Genomic DNA, 16,286 nt, shown 5'->3' on the forward strand with positions numbered 1-16,286 from the left:
GTCAGACATTAAGAAAAGAATATTACCAGTGGCAAGTGCCAGACAAACTGATGGAGTAGCAGAGACCTTGGCATGGTTACTGGTGGTTCCCTGCCTTCTGTAGAAAACCTGACAGCAAGGGTCAGAAAGGCACCATACTGTGTCACAGGTCCCTCACTGCTGTGGTCATTACAGTAAACTGTCTTCCATTGTCTACACTGTTTTCCGTCTGTTGTGATCATGCTCCATCCTTAGCAGCCATTTTTAAAGACTGCATCTTGGTAAGGGAGCATAGCACCGCAATACAACAGTTCTGCTGGTTCTGTTCATCTTTTTCTACTGGAGTCAGATCTTGTGACTCACAATAGTCTGCACACCGAGACCAAGCAGGGCTTCCAAAATGTTAACCCTTGCCGTGAGCACACAGTTTGAAGTTGACAGATAAAGAACCAGCTAACCAGCAAAGTTCATAGAGGCAAAGGCTAGGAGCTAAAAGGCTGGTTTTCCAATCTTGAGCTCATAGCACAGCCCCAGGCAAATCAGACTCTCTCTGGGTATGGTTCTTCACCCCTTATATGGCGTGTAAGTGCTTACTATGTCTGCAGCACTAGTACAAGCTAATTCATTAGATCCCATAACAACACTACAAGTTGGTGTCAGCACACTGACTTATCACTAGGCAGACAGAACATGAAGAATGTGGCTATGGGGACCCTAGCACTGCTGGATGAGAGGACAGCCACAATTCCTTCCAACTCAAATTTCCCATAACACTTCAAGAATGAGCTATGCTTAACTGGTCGGTCACATTTATGCCGCCACCTTCAAATTGGTCAATAATAAATCCTTCATCTTTGCAACCCCATAGGAAGAACAACAATATCAGCCAACCAGATCACCCCTCCCCCAGAGCTCCCAGGGACTAAACCACCAACCAAAGAATACACATGGAGGGATCCATGGCTCCAACTGTATATGTAGCAGAGGATGGCCTTGTCAGGCATCAATAGGAGAAGCCCTTGGTCCAATGAAAACTCGATTCCTCAGTGTAGGTAAATTCCAGGGTGGGGAGGTAGGAGTGGGGGTGGGGGGAGAGCATGCTCATAGAAGCAGGGGGATGGGGGATGGGGGGATGGGGGAATGGGGAATGGGGGGTGGGGGATGGGATAGGGGGTTTCTGGAGGAGAAACCAATCACCAAGTAAGGGGATAACATTTGAAATGTAAATAAAATAAAAAATAAATAAATCCTTCATCTTTAAATAATAAAATTGAGCACACAGTTTTAGATTGACAGATGCAGAACCAACTAACTAGTAATCTTTAAATAATAAAAGCCAGCAGAGAGCACACCTCTATCTGAGTTCAGAACATTTTCCAAAAGGTGTTAAAATTAAAAATGTCCAAAGACAGTGTAAAAAAACAAAAAAATCAGCCATGTTCAAGGGCACCTCTCTTTTCAAAATCGGCAAGGAAATTTGAGTCCCATCTTTTTTGAATCTCTCGGAGTTCAAAATCCCATTCTCTCCTCAGCCCAACTCAATCTGCACCTAAATAAATGCACAGGACTGCTAGGTTCTGGATTAAAGACTTGTAGGACCAATATGCAGATTCCAAGCCTCCACACTCCTAGGTTATAATATGGTAAGTCTACTATAAGGCTCAGAAATCTACTGCCAAACATCCTCTGTATACACATGTATACTATACCTGCTCATACTAGTACACATTTACACACATACATGCACATGCCCAGAAGTATACACACACACATACACGCCTCAAGTACTCAGTTACATACATACATGCACGAATTCACACATATCCTCTCTTTCTTTCATGAATACACACACACAGAGCAGGCACAGCATGAGCAACCACACCCTCCCCCCATCATCTCTCTGGCACAGATAGTCAGGAGACTACACCTTGAGAAATACTGTTATATTTCATTAAATACTGATGTTTTGGGAGCAAAGTTATGCACTTCTCAGTCTCGGCTTAAATGCATTCAGCTGCATTCCCCACTCAGGAATGACTGGGTTTCCAGCATGTCTTTTCCTGTGCATCTGCTCACAATCCAGACGCCACCATCTCTAATTCAGACATCCCTGACCTGAGCTGCTTACCACTATAGCCCTCCCATAATGCAAAAATCTTAACTCCAAAGTCCATGACAGCTTTAGCTGCTCATTCCCAGCACCAGTCTCCTGCCTTGATGAGGTCAGAACAGAAACTACCCTCAGGGACTAATAGGTACTCACCAGACAGTGGCTTTCTGTTCTACACATGACATGTAACATGTACTAACAGCTGGTGAGACACTGCATGGTCAGTCCCTAGGCATCGGTGCATTCAGAGCCATCATTCCCTGGCCAAATGCAAGTGTGAATTACACACTCATGCCCTCAGGAAAGGCGTCCTCTGCATGCAGGGCAATCTTCAGTGTGAGCACACCCTGCTGACAGGTCACTCACTACTTCTATTGAAGACCATATTACACAGGGAGAAAGGAACCTCTCTAAAACCCCATGACACTGAAAACCACGTTAAATCCTCTTACATAAGTGTTCTTCTTAGGGTCATTTCCTATGCAATCAGTCCCATAGTGACTGGGGTTTGAGTTACAGGAATCCACAGGCCCAGCGTTTCTGATTACACTTGTGTATGCTTTGAGTGAAGTCACTGATACTCTATCTCAAATGCCACAAGTGGCCGGGACACCTGCTCCCAGTGCTCCAGGCCAGCTCTCCCCAGATCCTGCCAAAGAACAGCACTCCAAGAGGTTGAAGAGGCCTGGCCTAGGGGAATTAAAAAGAAAAAAGAAAGCACCACTCATGCCTGGAAAACACCAGATACTGGGTCAAGCTCAAGAACCGCTCCTCCAACACAATACTCTTGGGCCCAAACGTATGCCTGTTCCAGCAATAACAGCACAAACTTTAACTCCGTTGTAACCAAACCCTGGGAATTAGCATGAAACTCTGGCTCTCCTGAATCCACCACACAGGACGGACACTCACACAGGTGGGAGGGATCTGTCACACAGGAAGCAGAAAAAGGCTGCTTCAGGGAAGTGACAGGGCAGTTGAAAGGTGCACATCACCAGGGAGGAAGAGGACCAAGGTTGGGGGAAAGTGAGGGTGGAGTCTCTAGATAAGCAAGCCCTGCTGGCAGGGGCTTGTAGCTAGGCAAGGATCTGGGCCCTGGGAGATCCTTCTCATTAAATGCTTCTGATAAAAATACAGCATGTTAAACTCCAGCTGGACGTAGGGACCTGAATTGAGTGCACAAGCATGTTCTGTGTGTTGGACTCATTCCACAAAGCTGAACATGGAAAAGCCCACCTTTGACCCGCTACCTCTGGGTCTTACATGGTTTGGTTCTATTTCAAGCACAATGGAAGTCAGACCTTATGGAGGACATGTAGCTGGCAGGACTGGTCTGGAACCATTTGTTCTCAGAACTCATTGAAGGGAGAATGAATAAGGACCATGGAAGAGTCAACATTCTCTTGTCTGTACACTAGAGGTTGTGTCCCTGATGTCCACCAGATGAGTCAAAAAGAACACATTAAACATCAAGACCCAGCAATGCTCATACACCCAGTTTGTTTAGAGCCCACTCTGAATTCTGGAATTCAAATGTAGTACTGGCCAATAGGAAGTATCTGGGCAAGGGAGCACAGGAGAGTAAGAATGATCCATTAATACACTATAAAGAAATAAAAAAAACAAAAACAAAAAAAAAAAAACAAAAAACAAAAAAAACTTTTTACCTACTGCAGAAAATGTCAGAGGATCCGGGATCATCAGATTATTCAAAGAAAACAAGAGTAGATCCGTGATGCCCTTGGCCCCTTTCCTGACACTTTTCTCAGCCTTGCTAGAAGCTGCACACTGATTAGCACCAGCAGGGGTTTCTCGAAGGATTTTTTAGTTAAGTCTCTGGAATTTTTCATTGATGTTTTTTTATCAGATAACTAGGTCATGTAGACTTATACACCATCTCTCTCTATTCCTCCTCCTCTTCCTCCTTCTCCTCCCCTTCCTCTTCTTCCTCCTCCCCCTCTTCCTGCTCCTCCTCTTTTTCTCCAAAGCAAGTATTGAAGTAGCAGAACTAGCTTGCTGGCAGACACACTGGGTTTTCAGAGGATGTCCCCAGGGTGAGGAGAGTGTGATCTTGTTTAAGAGCTATGCTTTAAGATGATGCTTATAGGAAAAGAAAGAGAAAAGGAAGGAAGGAAGGAAGGAAGGAAGGAAGGAAGGAAGGAAGGAAGGAAGGGAGAGAGAGAGAGAGAGAGAGAGAGAGAGAGAGAGAGAGAGAGAGAGAGAGAGAGAGAGAAGTGGAAGAAAGAAGAGACAACTACAGGAGGGGGAATAAGGCCAGCCTGAACTATATAGTAAGATCAGATCTTGGGTTGAGGGCTATGGTTCAAGCCAGTGGTTCTCAACCTTCCTAATTGTGCAACAATTTAATACAGTTCCTTATGTTGTGGTGATCCCCAACCATAAAATTATTTTTGTTGCTATTTTATAACTGTAATTTTGCTACTGTTATGAATTGTAATGTAAATGTCTGATATGTAGGATATCTGATATACGCCTCTGTGAAAGGGGTTATGACCCACAGGTTGGGAACCACTGATCTAAGCCAACAAAACAGGTTGACTCATACTTATCTCAGCTGTTCTAGATGTAGGAGGCTTATAGGTTCAAGACCAGCCAAGGCTACAAAGTGAGTTCAAGGCCAGCCAGCCAGAGCAACTTAATGAGACCCTGCCTCTAATGAAAAGAAAGATGGGATTCTAGCTCAGTGGTTCTGAATTTGCCTAGCATGGACAGGCCCTAGGTCCAATCTCCAGGACAGCACACAGACAAAAAAACGTGCCAGTTCTACTACAAGGCCTGTCCTGCTGCCTCTAAGCATATGACGGCGACAAGCATGTAGGCAACACTGAATCCTACTACAGCTGCATCATGTTCAGAGCAGACCCTGGGGAAGGCCTTGGGAAGCTGCCTTTTATGCTGTTGTTCGGACACACCTGCATAAGTGGTTAAGGGTATGAGCTTGGGAGCCAACCACTGAGAAGTCCAGCTCCACCACTGCGCAAATAACTCAGCTCTCATCCCTTCTTTTCCACGATGAACTAGTGAGTCCTGTGAATGACACAGCCTCTATCCCTTCACCTCTGCCTTCATCACTGTCTGGTCTAGAAACCTTCACCCTCTTCCTTGAGGAGCAATTTTAGAAGTTGATGTAATGACGTTCAGTGTCTGCGCTGTTTGGGCTATGGGGTGAATACTAGTGTGAGGAGGCTCAGCTCATGAGAGATGACAAAAGGCCATAACCTCTTCCACACTGAGACTCCGTGTGTACCCATAAGTCACACGCTCCCTCCCTTCCAGAACTAAGTGTAGAGCAAGCAACACTTACCCCAGGCAGGCTCTGGAAAGTGCCAAGGGTGTCCTCACTAAGGTGCCAAAGACAAGGCGGTGGTTCACTTCTCACCGTACACTTTCTGCAGGAGTCTTTGCAACCTACTTTCCTTTGAGATCTATTCTTGAAATACATGGGGGTTCTCACTACTCTTCAAATGAGGGGACTCTTTTTTTTCTCTTAAGTTCTCATTTGCAACCAAGAACATAAGAACACTATTGGGAAAATCTGAGTATCCTTTGACTCTCAGAAATGCAGGAATGTAACCAACAGGAAGCATAAAAAATATTAACTTGGTCAGAGAAACTACAGCTTAGAGAATAAGACCGAGCAGAGACGCATTTTTTGTAGTCAATGAGTTTCCCTCTGTGTGCACACGCAGCATGTACACGTTTACACTGGCTATGTGTGAGCACAGGCACATGTGTGTCACAGCACAGCGACATGTGACTGTCAGAGGACAGCCTTTGGTGTTGATCCTCGTCTACTTTAAGACAGGGTCTCCATTCTGTTCACAGCTGCACAAGATACACAGGGCCAGGTGGGAAGTAGCCGGAAGTGTCCTGTCTCTGCCTCCCTCTCTCCAGAGCAGCCTTGGAACTGCAGATGGACTCTACTGCGCCTGGCTTTATATGGGTTTGGAGGACTCAAACTTAGATCTTTATCCTTGCACATGCACTTCACCCACTGCACCATCTCTCAACCTCTGCTCTTGCCCCCTACTACACACATACGCACACACTGACACACACAGACACACACACAGAGACACATACACACACCACCTTTCTATCTTTTAACTTAACTGTCAGTCCTTTGTTTCCGAATACAGGTGTTTTCTCTACCTGCTTGACATAACAGAAGCTGCCATAAGCAAAGGACATATGGATATTCTGTTTTATCATGCAGATAGCTTCTATGTCTATGTTCATATCTATCTCTGATTCTTGTACATTCATAGCCTGTGGGCTGTTAAACTCCCACACAGTAAACCTTCACTAATGCTCACTGTAAGACTCTATGGTATGTGCTTACTGCTCAACTCAAGACAAGCAGAGATGCTACACTTCAATTTCAACCAGAAGTTTTGTAATTTGTACTTGGAAATTGTTAATTAAAATATAAAATACTAGTTGATGAGTTCCCGGGGCCATTCATAACACTTCCAATGGTAAAAATGGAAAATAATCCAAATGGTGACCCATGAACCCAAAGGAAACCGAACAAGAAGACAAGCTTGACCCATGCAGCAAGGGTGTTAAGGTTTTTACTAAGTTACTTAAAATTCTGGATTTCCGTGAAAACTGGAAAACTGGACAATCTGTCACAGGCACTCCCCCACCAGGGCTACTTCCTGGCAATGAGAACCACTCTCTAAGTGGCATCTGCTCTAGTTAGAGGGGACATCAGGCTCCCTGGCATGTGACATGTTCAGCCCCCAATGTTACCTGACTTCTGACACTTGTCGCCAGGCTGTGCTGCCCTCTAGCCTGGAGAGATTCCAGTTTGGGATTCTTGTGTTCAACACATCAGAAAAAGACAGAACATAAACACACACACAGGCACGTGGATTTCAAATGTTTTTAAAACATGTTTTCCATGAAGGAGAAGAGGAGAAAGCATCCCATCCTTCGTCATCACATGTCTCCTAGATCTTGCATTTTCCAGAAACAGGGAACTTTTAAATCTCTGTATATTATTCACTTAATAATGTGTTGTTTAAAAGTTTTCAAGATTTGGCAAGATGCTATGCTTCTGTCCATTCACACTGCTGCTGCTTGGGTATTTTAAGTTGTTTGAGGACATTTGCCCAGGTTACTAGAAAAGGAAGCAACTAGGGTAAAAACCTCAGAAGTATTTCAACTGTTTTTGCCTGGACTGTCACAACCCTCAAATATGCAAAGTCCCAATTTATAAGCAGAGAGTATTAGGAGTATTAAGGCAATATTTCTGAAGCATCACCTCTGCCTGTAGCTGGTCCTTTCAGCCTTTGCCTTCCTCCCATGCAAAGAAGGCAAATGGAGACCCAGCCACGCAGCCCTGAACGAGGCTCTAAAGCAGCGGCTACTCAAGGACGCTTCACAACCACGGACTGCCTAGAAATGGAGGAGAAAATGAAGAAACAGGCATGTCAGAAGACACGAGTAGTCTTCTTTCTCAGCCAATGAGAACCATCGGGGCTCTTTGGTCTCTTTTCCCCACTTCCTCCACGCATGTAGAATTTCTTTCTTTCCTCCCTCCCTCCCTCCTGGAAGCCACACCACTACGATTACCACCACTGCCCACCCCCCACCCCCACCCCCGTGGCAACTCTAAGGCTCATCTTCCTAAAACTCTCCCCAAAGTAAAGGCTGACTTTAAAAAAGAAAAGAAAATAGTAAACCCAAACTTGTGTTTGCATTCCTGAGACTGAATTCCCCGTCCACACAGGAAAAAGCAGTCACCAACTCATTGTGGAAGGATTTCCTTGAAGAAAGAGAGAGAGAGAGAGAGAGAGAGAGAGGGAGGGCGGGAGGGAGGGAGGGAGGGAGGGAGGGCGGGAGGGAGGGACGGAGGGAGGGAGGGAGGGAAAGAAATGGGGGAGGGGGTAAGGCTACAGGATACACCCCCACACAGTGAGTGTGATACGGACTAGCAGTTTCTTTTTTCCTCAGATGGGATGAACCATATGAATAAAGGGAATGAAAGGATCTGACAGACCCAGAAAAAGAAAGACAGACAGGAGCGTGTGATCATGAACAGCATAAACTTTGGTGACAGAGAAGCCTGGTCTCAGTGCTAACTTCAGCCATTATTAGATATCCCGGGCAGGAAACTTTCCCTCCCAGAGACTTCCTGTTGCTTCCTGGAAAAGAGGGTGACGAGGCTCAAGATGGGGTCTGGGACCCAGGGTGTCATAAAAGCAACATGTGGTTACTCCACTCCCATTCCTATGCCAGGGCTGCCGGCCACCTAACAACCACCTAAGACTCTACTGTTGGCAATCTATAGCTGGACAAGGTGCTGGGCCCTGCACGGGCCTATGGGAAAGCTTGTCTGGGCTTCCTCAGTTCTTCCCAGAAGGAAACTTGGAAAACCGAAAGATACATCCTTTAAGTCTCCGCTACTTAACCAGTATTCACCACCTTCAGCAAACTCCTCGTCGTCTGGGTTCCTCAACTCCACAGTCAGGAAAGAAGCAGATCTCAATTATGTAAAATCACCGAGCACAAAAGAAGCCTCTTCCAGGAAATCCATTACCATCCTCACATCTATCCTTACGATGTCAATAAGTCTAAGAAAATGAACATTCATTTAGGGCTTTGATGATTCAGAATATATTCTCTTAACAATCCTGGAAAAAAATAAATCAATATAAACCAGCTGCTTGCAACTGGTGGGCTGCCACCCCTTTTGGGGGGTGGGGTAGAGCAACCTTTTCACAAGAGTTGCCTAAGGCAGTCAGAAAGCAAAAATATTTATATTACCACTTATTAAGGTAGCAAAATTACATTTATGAAGTAGCAATGAAAATAATGTTATGGTTGGGGTCACTATGACATGAAGAACTGTATTAAAGGGTCGCAGCATTAGGAAGATGGAGAACCACTCTGGTACACAGAGCCTGTAAGTGTAGAGTTAGTGCCACCAAGCATAATGGTAAAGGCTAAACCCCAGCACTCTGGAGGCAAAGGGCTCCCTAAGAGTTCGAGGCCAGCCAGATCTACATAGCCAGGCCTGCCACAGTCTTACATAGCGAGTCCCTATATAACTTTGCTACTGCAGGAGACATGAAGATCTTCAAAAAGTGAAGTAAATGATAAACAGTGGGTACGGTAGTGCATCCTTATGACTTCCAGGGAGGAGAAAGATGCAGTATTCAAGGCCAGCCTGGGTAGGTTACACATTTGCAGTCAATAGGAAGCATATAATGTGACCTTGTGACAGGGACCTTAATAGAATTAGTTTCTTTTGCCCTTTGTTTGAGATAGGAAAAAAATCTAGGAACCCTCAATATTATATACTATTGGAGCTCTAAGTGGAAACCTTGTGAACAAGGTAAGAAAAAGGCTAAGAGACCACGGTTCTTACCTCTGGCCAACTGCAAGCACCAAGCTTCTAATCAAGTTACTGGGGTGGGGGAATTATGGCCACTTAATAAATTCAGTTTGCTTTATGAACAATTTCTTTCCATAAGTAAATGTAAAAAGGCTTAAAAGGAGAAGAACTTTATACATCTTTATCAGGTTGTATTGTGAAGGCTCTTGTTTCTATTCCTTGTCCCAGGAAAGGATCAAAAACCAACAATGTCAACTCTAATAGCTAAGATTTCAAGGGACCAGAGTAGGTATTAAGAAATAAGGCTTAAAAATCGAAAGAATAGCGATGAAGAAAAGCAAGTTGGAATTTGGATGCAATTCAAAGAGAGCCTGGCACCCTTTACCATCTCCTGCAAGGAATACTGTTGTTTCAGGAACAGAGTTTGGCACACTGAAAGTGGCACCATACAGAGCCAGCACAAAACAATACAGGATTATAAATATAGCACTCTAATATACATAACATCTACTGTTTATTAGTGCTACCATGTGTCCAGCACCATGCTAAGCACTGTATGTAACATGCACATGTATGTCCATATATATAGCTTAGAATTAAAGTCTATAAAATCCACATTTACATATAGAATGCTTACAAATATTTTAACACATTACTTACACACACATAAGCCTTATAATTGCCAGAGGCAAATGGTGTATCCACTTGGTGGATGAACGGTCTATAAATGTAAAAGGATAACTTCCCTTGCCCTTTCCACAGCTACAGTCAGGGAGGGAGGATCTGTTTGTGCTTTTGATGTACTATATCACCGAAGCAAGTTCTCAGGACAGCTGGCAGTCACATGGGATGGTGACACAGACTAACACCATGTGCCTTGTAAGTGTGCTGACAAGGCCAGCTTTCTCTCTTCTCTAACTGAAAGAGGACACTCATCACTGGCATTCCCTCTAACTGATCACCCTAATACCATCGAGGTAAATGCAGGTGAGGGGAAAAGACATCCTCCTTCAAGGTTCACAGCCCTTACAAATAAAGCAACTCCTGAGAATATCACATTAAGTTAGATTTGTAACCAAGGATTATGGACAACTTCAAGACATAAGTTAACAAGATCAGTGTGTGTTCTGACCTACTGCCCCATCTCTCTAGCCCCAAGGAGGTGGGAAATCATTTAAAAGTAAGTCTAGCCAAGCAGGTGACACACTCATCACAGAAAACTGTAAAAGACTGCTGAAAGAAAGACAAGCTATGTTCACGGAATACAAGAACTGACCCTGTTGAATCTTCATCCTGCCAATAAACCCACAGACACGATGCACTTCCTATCAAAATCTCAAACACATCTTTTACAAAAATAGAAAAATAAATCTAACAATACATGTGGAACTACAGAAGACCCCAAGTAGATAAAGCAGCTTTTCTAAAGAAAAACAAAAGAAGTTGGAAGCATCACACTTGATTTCAAACACATTGCACAGAGTTACAGTAATCAAAACAGGGTTGTGCTGGTCTAGGGCAGATTGTTGGCACGGAAACCAAAGGCCAGTGGAAAAAAAAGCCTCACACACAGTCAATTCATTTTCAGAAAGGGTGCCAAGAATGTACAATGGAGAAAAACTAGTCTCTTCAATCAGTGGCTCTAATATTAAAAGAATCCAAGTAGATCCTATTTTACATCATACACAAAAATTATTCAGAATAGACGAAGGCTGTGGATGTGGTTCAGTCACAGAATATTTGCCTGGCATGTACTAGGCTTAGCAAGCAAACAAGCAAGCATACACACACACACACACACACACACACACACACACACACACAAAACAAAAAGACACCTACACCTTTGCTCCAGCCCTCTTCTGTGTATACTATGCCTTTTTCTTGAGCCTGCCCCTCCTCCCTACCTCCTCTCTCTTCTTTCTCTCTTTCTGCCCACTTAAAACTATATTAAAACATTTTCTTCATAAATTTTAACTTTGCTTCAAAAAAGGATTCAAGATTTGAACATGAGATTTCAAACAATAACTCTCCAAAGAAATCAAGTATGACATCAAATGCACAAAAAAAATAAGTAGGTAAATAAGATGACATCTAATTAAAAGGCTTTTATATGACATGTGTAACATTCACAAAAGTGAAAACAGAACCTACAGAATGGGAGAAGAGCACATGAACCATATGTGTGATGAAGCGTTAACAGCCAGACTATAGGAAGAATATCTAAAAAGAAGTTGAATGTCTATTCCAACGAAGCCATTCAAATGGCCAAGTATGTAAAAAGAAAAAAAAAATGTTTAACATTACAAATTATCAGGGAAATGGAATCAAAATCATGACAAGATAATCCCCCACACCTGCTAAAATAACCACAAAAAGACAAACTTGCTGAGAGGTAACACCACAGAGCAAAGCATCTGACTGGAACAGATAAATCTGGACTTCAGATTCTATCCCAGATCCAGTAAGAAGACAGGAAACTTGGGAGCACAGGGCCTCTGAGCACTCCTCGTCACAGTGTGTGGACAGACTTCCCTTGCTCTGCTTTCCATCGCTATTCCTGACTGTGCGTGTGCTCAGATACAGAAGTCAGAGATCAACAGCAGGGGTCTTTACTGCTCTCTGCATTTGAGGTAGGGGTAGGGGCCGGGGATTAGACCCAGAATCTCTCCTTGAGCCTGGAGCTCACTGATTTCATAAGACTGGCTGGTTAGTAAGCTTCAGAGATCTTCCTGTCCCTGCCTCCCCAGTACCGACATCACAGATACTAGACACTACTGTTAGGTTTTTGGTGGTTGTTGTTGTTCACACGGTTGCTAAGGATCTAGTCTCAGGTCCTCATTCTTGCACAGAAAGTACTTTAGCTGCTCAAGTACCTCCCAGCTCTTATCCATCTCTTTAATGGGCATATTAGGGTGTATCATCAAGGCTGCCAAGAGCAGTTGTCTTAGTTAGGGTTTCTATTTCTGTGAAGAGACACCATGGCTATGTCAACTCTTACACAGGAAAACATTTAACTAGGGCTACCTTACAATTTCAGAGATTTAGTCCATTATCATCAAGGCAGGAAGTATGGCAGTGCCGGGTAGACATGGTACATACAGGAGGAGCTGAGGGTTCTATATCTGCATCGGCAGGCAGTAGGAAACGAGAGTGAGACACTGCCTGGCTTGAGCTTCTGAAACCTCAAAGCCCACCTCCAGTAATGCACTTCCTCCAACAAGGCCACACCTCCTAATCCTTTCAAATAATTCCACTCCCTATAAGCTTATGGGGGTCATTTTTATTCAAACCACCACAACAGTTTTTGACTTCTGCCTAAAAAACTCAACTTACAACCTGGGCAGATAGAGTCAGGATAAAAGATGTCTTATCAGCATCCACCACTGATAGTAAATCAACCCTGGACCCAGAGGAAAGAAGGAATGGGCCCACAAGCTTCTGAAGCCCTTTTAGTCTAGAGATTTTTTTCTTGACTCCCAACTTCTACCACGGTTCAGTGACAGAGAAATTGGTGTTAGAAGTCCACAGGATGGGAACACTGGCCCTTGATGAGGACTGAGCCAGTGCCACATGGATCTTGCCTTGTCCTTGATGCTTTGGGCATTTGTCATTATCTGATAGGCTTTATTCTAGAGACTCTTTTGAGCAAATCAGAGTTCACTTCAAGTATTTGGACATTTACTGGTGTGGAAAGAGATACAAGGTACAGTAGAGGAAGCACTAGGAAATCTCTATCGTAACCTTTCATAACCATAGGAAATACTAAGTCTAAATGATCTTTTTGTGCCTTAGGGAGAATTCTAGCTGCCTAGTCTTCTGTAAACCACAAAACTTCAGAGGATTAATGTAACAGCCTTGAGGTATCTTTTTTTTTTTTATGTTAGCCTCCATGTGTAGCGACTGTCCTGGTGAGGAATGGGTTAATGTCTGTAGTAGCTGATTGTCCTGGTGAAGGATGGGTAATGTCTGTAGTGGCTGATTGTCCTGGTGAAGGATGGGTAATGTCTGTAGTGGCTGATTGTCCTGGTGAAGGATGGGTAATGTCTGTAGTGACTGTCCCGGAGAAAGATGGGTAATGTCTGTAGTGGCTGACTGCCTGTAGTGGTGAAGGATGGGTAATTTGTTAGATACAGAAACAGTCACATCAGAGTCACACAAAATATTGCATCCAGCAGCTTCAGAAGGCACAGGCTTCTCAGCAGCCCATGGAACCCTTTCAAAAACAGACCCCATTTTAAGTACATCTTCCACTCCAGAATGACAGGAACTCCAATGGGCCCTCTGCTAATCGACCATAAGGGTTGGTCAGCCTGCACCGTAAGCTACCACACTGTTGGAGTGTTCCAAGAACCAAATGAGTGCTGCCACTAAAATCACTACTTAAATATGGGGCATGAGTTGAGAGTGGATGTATTTTGAAAGATGTTTGAACTTGCAGGTATAGCATTAAAGTATAGGAGCTGGGATCTGTTCATTTCCTTTGTTCCTCACCTAATGACTTTAAAGCAATGGTTACTCTAGATCCTTATCCTTTGGTAAAAGGGGCATATTTATTCTAAATAAAAACTGTTTCCAGGTAAGTTATCGAGCTAAAAGCTGCTACCGTGTGAGCCAGGAAAGGGAGCATGAGAATAAAGAAAAAAACAGATTCTAAAGAGACAAGAAGAACAGCTTCAGAAACCCACAAAGGAAATGAGAGGACCCCAGAACAGTGCAGAGGAAACAATGGGCAAGTTCCAAAACCAAACGCTAAGGGACATAAAAGTTCTTAAAGGTCCCAGGACAATAACTGTGGCTGACCTCACTGCCACATCCACAGCTTTTGAAAGGTCACCCAGCTAACAATCAACACAGAAACTCTAGAGCTAAATCACACCATAGATCCAAGGGACTCACCAGGTACACACAAAACACTGCATTGGGCAGATGTATGGTCTTCTCCGCAGCTCATGAAACCCTGTCCACATTCTAGGCCACAAAACATAAAAGAAATGACATCATTCTTTCCATCTTCTCAGGTTACAGTACAATAAATCCAGAAATTAACAACCTGTAAAATGGCAGAGACTACACAAATAAATGGAGACTAAATACATGGCTCATGGGGGGGGGGGGGGGAGAAACGAGTCATTAAACAAACAAGGACACTTAAAAATCCCTAGAGTGCAAAGAAAACAAAAACAAAGTCCACAAGACACTCTGAGAGATGGCCAGGGCAAAGAAAAGTTTATGCTTAGACACACACAAAATAGAAAATTTATGCTTACACAAAAAAAAAGCTTGTGTTTACACAAAAGAAATGAAGTAGGCCTCAAATAAATAAGCCAGCGTTGCACCCTAAAGTCTTATAAAAACAAGAATAATTCAAACCCCAAACCAGCAGACAGCAAGACATAATAAAGAGGAGAGAAAATATTAATGCAATAGAGATGAAGGCAATAAGGCAGAAACTGAAAGGCTTGGTCCGTCGGAAAAAATAAACAGTGACAAACCTCTACCCAAGCTCGCCATGACTGGGGTGGGAGACACCAAATTAATAAAAAAATTAAATAAAATTAAAAAACCAAAAAGACGCAGTTTGGACAGATTACAATGAAGGTACATTGGGTAGTATTTTGAAATCGTAAGATTCCAAAAACCATGAAAATCCAAAAGCACTGGATCAATTCCTGGACACACTAAGCTATCATGAGCAGCTACACAATTTAAACAGACCACCCAACAGAACAAGGTGGAAGCTGGAAAACTTGAGTAAACCAAGAAAGCCCAAGACCAGACACATGTACCAGCAAACTCTACCAAACATTCAGGAAGAGTTAACACTGGCTCATACCTCTCCACAGAATAAAATAAAAAGGAGCCCTGTCAGACACACCTGAAGCCCAGCATTGCTCTGACATGACAACCTGGTAAAGACACAACAAAGAAAACTTGACACCAATTTTCTCCATGAATACTGATCCAGTGTTGTATTTGTTTGTTTCTTGTTTTTGCTTTTCCAAGATAGAGTTTCTCTGTGTAGCCTTGGCTGTCCTAGAACTCATTCTGTAGACCAGGCTAACCTAGAACTCACAGAGAAAATCCAACTGCCTCTAGCTTCCATGTGTTGGGATTAAAGGCATACTCCACCACTGCCCAGTTATGCAAAATTTCTCTCTCTCTCTCTCTCTCTCTCTCTCTCTCTCTCTCTCTCTCTCTGTGTGTGTGTGTGTGGGGGGGGGGAGGGTGTTGGTAGTGGTGGTTTGAATAGGTTTGGTGCCCACAGAGTCACAGGTTTGAATGCTTGGTTATAGAGAGTACCACTATCAGGAGGTGTGGCCGTATTTGGAGGAGGTGTGGCCTTGTTGGAGGAAGTACGTCACTGTGTAGATGGGCTTTAAGACTGCCTATGCTCAGGCTCTGCCGGGTGCAGAAGAAAGTCTTCACCTTGGCTGGCTTCGGATTAAGATATAGAACTCTTGACTCCTCTGGCACCATGCCTGCCTGCATGTGACCATGCTCCTCACCATGATAATGGACTAAACCTCTGGAATGATAACTAGCCCCAATTAAATGTTTGCCTTTAAAAATTGCCTTGGTCATACAACTAAGACAATACTAAACTGAAACAATATGTAAACACATTTTCAGTCAGAAAACATATGATCATCCAGATAGATAGAGAAAGGCCCTTGATAAACTTTAACGTCCCTTCACAAAACAGGAAGATGAAATGGGAGTTACACACACACACACACACAAGCAACCTAATATGGACAAGCTATATCATTCCTTAAATAGAGAATTTAAGTGTATTCATAAAAATAAAATTAGGGTAACTTTTACAGT

The 16,286-nt window shown here is 43.5% G+C and overlaps 1 protein-coding gene across 11 annotated transcripts in view; it reads right to left on the bottom strand.

The window, feature by feature from the left end:
• The window catches only part of Sgms1 (sphingomyelin synthase 1), a 247,928-nt gene that overhangs the window by 185,504 nt on the left and 46,138 nt on the right, over positions 1 to 16,286 (bottom strand). For 2 of the 11 annotated variants that reach the window (XM_076919104.1, XM_076919096.1), the window contains exon 1: positions 2,243 to 2,451. The exons of the other annotated variants lie outside the window; for them this stretch is intronic. The gene's annotated coding sequence lies outside the window, so the exon portion shown is untranslated. Of the gene's footprint in view, positions 1 to 2,242; positions 2,452 to 16,286 lie in introns of those variants that run through there. 11 annotated transcript variants of the gene reach the window in all.

This window comes from Arvicanthis niloticus, chromosome 1 (assembly GCF_011762505.2).
Source record: "Arvicanthis niloticus isolate mArvNil1 chromosome 1, mArvNil1.pat.X, whole genome shotgun sequence".
In the NCBI taxonomy this organism is placed as follows: domain Eukaryota; kingdom Metazoa; phylum Chordata; class Mammalia; order Rodentia; family Muridae; genus Arvicanthis; species Arvicanthis niloticus.